Below are 5,198 nucleotides of genomic sequence, written 5' to 3'. Positions count from 1 at the left end.
CGGGGAGAACATGCAAACTCTACACAGAAAGGTCCCAGCCGGGATTCGAACCGGGGCCTTCTCGCTGTGAGGCGAGAGCGCTAACCACCTGCGCCACCGTGCAGCCTACCTTCTAATTCTAACCATAAAATCATCAAACATCATAGACCACCTGTGTCAAAGTCAAGGCCCGGGGGCCGGATCCGGCCCTCTGGGTAATTCTATCCATCCCTCCAGATCATTTTATTTTATTGTTATTAATGACCCGATGTTATCTTGTGCTCATTTATAACTTGAATAATTTTGACAAAATATATTTTTATGGAGAGTAAAATACTGAAAGTTATTTAAGGTTTAAGTTGATTTATTCTGGAATAATATTCCTGCCTTTTTATTATTCATATTCATGTTAAAAAGTTACAGTTTAAAAGTTTTAAAAGTTGGCATTCTGCTAGTTTTTTGGACTATTTTGTCATTTACTAAAATTTGTAGGCTGTTTTGGAGTTTAGCTAATATTTCAGCTACATGCTAGCTGTTTTGGCTGATTTGGGCTTTTATTTTTTTAGGCTGTTTTAGGGTTAGGCTAATATTTACTCGCTAGTTACAGCGGCCAAATTCAGCTTACAGCATTCACACTAGCGTTATTGCAGGTAATGCTGTATATATAGTTCATAATTATGTTAAAAAGTTACAGTTCTAAAATAAAAAAAAAATAGTTTTAGAGTGTCCAATAAATGTTAACCCCGTTCGGCCCGAGACCTAAGGTGTGTTTTGGATTTTAGCTCCTTATGCGATTGAGTTTGGCACCCCTTGTCTTAGGCCATCGTTTAATAGAAACTGTCTGTTAGAAATCTACAAATATCATTTGAAAGATAGAGCTTTTACGATAAATTTAGACTGATAGAGTAAAAGCAGGCACGCGTTCGATGCTGAATTCACTTGCATTTCAAACCAGCGCGCTGCACCTTGAAGACCTCGTACATCTGTTACTGTTTTACGACTCGTCTGTAAGTCAGCAGAGTAAAAAACCTCTCAAACACAACATGCTCTACTAAGCACCTCATTACAGAAAAAGCTCTCCGCTTCCCACTGAGGTAATAGGAGGGAGTGAGGAACGCTCTCAGATGATGGAATAAACCAGGAAAAATGACAAAACGTCAAAACGGACATGCCAGTAAACAGACACTCAATCTGTCTGCAAACCTCCCATCAAGTCAACATTTATGCCAGTGTGTCAATGTGAGGCGGCTCAGCGCTAAGTCTTTGCTATGGAAAGTTCTTCATTCTACAAAATAAAAAGTAAGTGGTTAGAGGACTGCGGGTAGAACAGAGTGTTTACTCACAACATTGTGCAGTGGAAACCTGAGCAGATCATTATGTGCAAGAACATGGCAAAAACACGCAAACAAGCAGTGGCTGCAGAAAAAACATCATCTGGGTAAATAAAGATGCATGTTGATCAAAGCTTTAAAAAAAACTAAATGGAACAATAATTAAATAACACAGATGGGGAGATTTTTGATAAGAACTGGACATATTTTGATTTAAAAAATTGTTTTTTTAAATGCAGCAAAAAAAAGAGAGCACCCATTAGCTTTGTAACATAAAAAGCTGTTGACTCTTTATTATGTCATTGCAGCTTTGATCTATCACGGGAGTGATTATTGATTTCTTTACAGTGGTAAAGTAATAATCCATACAGAGTGTTACAGCATATGGATGCTGACAGAGCCCACTTCAAAGGTCTAACAGGATATAATAGAGAACTCAGGTATATATTTAGATAAATCTGATGAGAAACGAAGGATGCTATTATTACCTTCTCCAATTCATGAATACTTAGTGTGGAAACTTCTTTAAAGTCCCTCTCTGATCCCCTATGATCTTCTCTTAAAGCGTTCCCAGTGATCTTTTGGTTATGATTGTGTCGTTTTTAGCCAAATTTAAAAAAAAAAGTAAAGGTGTAATTTTCCAGGACTTCATTAGAAATTCACCTCTGAGTTGTGGGTTGGACTGTTGGTGCAGAGGAAGCCCACCCCCATTTCCCATCACTCATCTGATTACACCCTTTCCTTCTAGCTTACAGCTCCTCACACAGGATATGATGATACATGGAAAACTATCTATAGTGTAATTTCTCTTCTATTGTTTATAACCTAATTTGATCAATTATTACGCCAAATATATCATTAAATAGTCTAAGCATTTTCAGTGTGAACACAAAAAAAATTATAAAAATGAAAAGCAAAGAAACTCCGTCTTGTGGTTTTACAACATTAATCTGCTTTATGTTCTTTGATTCGCACTTATGTGAGTTTTACAACAGGCTTTACGTTAACACGAGTGCAGAACGATGGACGGAAGAGCTAGAAGTTGTTTCCCCGGAGTTGAAACAGACAGAAACACTGATGCAGACCGACCAAGAAGAAGCACTTTCAGCAAAAGACGGGTCGTCTGTGATTTGGTTACATTTTGGATTCAAGACGTCCGACGATGAGTAGAAGACAACAATATGTAAACTATGCTAGGAGGCTATTCCTGCGCCGATGCTAACACAACAAACATTCGATCACTCAAGGAAAGTCCACGAAAATGAACATATGAGATTACAAAAGATAATCCAAGCTGTGGAACAAGTATCTGAGCACTCAGATTCTCGCGATCAGCTCCCGAAAATCTAAGTATGAATATACGACGTCCAAATCGCTGATTCACCATCTTTATGAATATAGTAGAGTGCAGTAAATTATGGTGTAGTAAATATTAGTCTAAAATACAGAATAATGTTGGGTTTTAATTTATGAACTAAAACAAAGCCGAATGAGCGGTGCTACTGTCACTGGAAATAAACAAATCTTCAAAATAAAGTCTCAGTGAAGCTTCCTGTTTTCAAAGTAAAACTAGCGAGAGCTTTTATTAATAACTGAAAGTAAACTTTATTGTTTTAAATCGTGATATATATTGTTATACAAAATAATTTATATTGTGATATAATTTTTTTCCATATCTCCCAGCATTACCCCGAACCTAACATTACTGGTGCAACACAAATGGCGAACATTGACGCTACATGAAGCCGGATGTCAGCTAAGACGAGGGAAATCAACACATAAGTGGATCCATCAGAATGGAGTGGAGCAGGAAAGTTGTCGCCCACCCAGAGCATTTTCTACAACCTTTTTCAAACTGGATTTGCTCCTGAAATACTCAGAAAAGCAATTTTAAACTTGATTTTCTTCATCCATCATCAGAACATGTTAAAAATACCAAAAAGACAGTTTTCAATCAGAGTGGGTCTTCCACCAATATAAATAAATGAAACAGGAGCATGCACGTTTACAAAATAAAAGTACCTAAACTGTATAAATGAATGGCATGTGTGCAGTGTGTAATAGTCGGTTCAAAGGAAACAGCTTCTCATTCTACTACAGCACGCTCCATGACTCCCACAGACTGTCTCTGTGGTGAATGAGAGGGTGAGGTGGCTCGGTACCGTCCCATTTCCATGCAGCAGCACACACACCCACACAGCAAAGACTTTTAACCTCCAGGAAGGAAGGCATGCAGATTTTTTCTGCATTTAGAAGCCTCATCTCAGATTGCACACAAAGTTATGCAAGTGGGTCCATTTAAAGCTGCATGCATGCATTTGTTCACACACACACACACACACGTGGGGTTGAATGTGGAGGGATGCACGCCTAAAACAATAACACACACATCAGCTGGGTCCACGCAAACGCAGAGAGCACGAGGGTCGTGGAGTCACGCCTGACATTCCCATGAAGCAGTGCTCCTCACCTGGTGTGGCATATTAACCTTCACGCGGTGGCGGAGAAGCAAACGTTCCTGGCGCTGGGAAGTCGGATCCCTCTGCAGAAGGAAAACTGTCAACAAAAGAGGAGAGCGGAGGTGAATGAGGGAGGTAACGGTCAGAGGAGGAGGAGGAGGAGGAGGAGGAGGGTGGGCACAGGCGTCCTGTTATTTATTGCTCAGACTTTAGCCAAACCGAACGTCATTCGGTAAATCTGGCACGGCTCTGGTGCGCCCGGGATCAGGAATGCGCCACAAACGCGCCCGACTTCGGCGTTTTTTTCAGCTCAATTTAAACTTTTTTCGTTGTTCTGCGTTCCCCGCTGGAGGCGGCTCGCCCCCCTCCCCGCAGAATAACGAGTAAAACATGGAAAACGGAGGAGAAACGCTTACTCAGCTAAAGCCTTTGGACGCCGCTCGCGCACGGCCATGTTCCGCCGCCACATGTTATAAAAGAGGGTCGTCCCGGTTCCCCCCAAGCAGCCGCGTCCACGGGGGAAGCGGCGGGGCCCGCGCGGCCACCGGCGGCTCTGACGGTACCGTCGGCGGCTCACAATGTGGCAACAACAACAGCTAACGCCGCGCGGCCACTCCACCGGCCTCCAAAACGCGCGTGCGATACCAGACACCTCTGAGCGAAAGCAAAAGGGGGGCTTTAATTACAGCACGTTGGCCTGCACGGGACGCGCGCGCCACAACACACGCAAACACACACCCAAAAAAACAAACACAAAAGTGCGATTTGACTCACATTAGTCCACGCAAAGGGCGACGCAGCGCGCACGCCGTTAGTCCAGCTTTTAGGTCCGTATCAACACAGATGGACTGCACTTCTATGAAGCCCCGCCCCCACGGCCAGGCATATCTATACATATACATATGTGTCCCCGCCGCGCCCAATCACAGCACGCCACTCCGGGAGGATCTGCGCTGTGATTGGTGGAGAAGCGTGTCAGTCTCGGTCCTTGTTTTTTTAGCCGTCGCCCTTCCATATAGGGGTGTGTCATGACGTACCGGATAGCCTGATGTATAGTAAACATTCAGCCATCAAATAACTGAAAAAAAATCAGAAAACTTTTACAAAAATGAGAAGAAAAAAGAAATCTGTTAACATCCTGGTACATTGTTATTATTATTATTATTATTATTTAAACGTTTTTGTTTGCCCCATGCATGATTTACAATGTAAACATACAAAGTACCACAACCATTCCTGTAATTGATTATTTATGATTCACCTATACATAATGTATGACATTCCCAGCATCCTTTTCTCCTTTGCTCTCCTCTCTCCGGCCTGGAAACTGATGCTTTCACTGCTGATCTATACTGTGTACCACTTATGGAGGAAAATGACTGCAGATCTTTACTGTGTCATCCTGCTGGGGCGTTCAAAACTAAAGGCA

General features: G+C 42.1%; 1 protein-coding gene across 3 annotated transcripts in view; it reads right to left on the bottom strand.

Moving 5' to 3' along the window:
• LOC112159254 (vitamin D3 receptor A) overlaps window positions 1–4,733 on the bottom strand; it is a 72,363-nt gene extending 67,630 nt beyond the window's left edge. Inside the window, exons 1-2 of one of the 3 annotated variants that reach the window (XM_024293210.2) lie at window positions 4,544–4,733; window positions 3,781–3,866 (exon numbers count right to left, since the gene is read on the bottom strand). The gene's annotated coding sequence lies outside the window, so the exon portion shown is untranslated. Of the gene's footprint in view, window positions 1–3,780; window positions 3,867–4,185; window positions 4,482–4,543 lie in introns of those variants that run through there. The other 2 variants (XM_024293207.2, XM_024293208.2) reach the window with 2 other exon arrangements.
• Between the last annotated feature and the right edge of the window lie 465 nt (window positions 4,734–5,198).

This window comes from Oryzias melastigma, linkage group LG7, assembly GCF_002922805.2.
Source record: "Oryzias melastigma strain HK-1 linkage group LG7, ASM292280v2, whole genome shotgun sequence".
Taxonomy (NCBI): Eukaryota; Metazoa; Chordata; class Actinopteri; order Beloniformes; family Adrianichthyidae; genus Oryzias; species Oryzias melastigma.
Note: the sequence above shows the minus strand (reverse complement) of the source record. Positions and strands in the feature narration are given on the sequence as shown.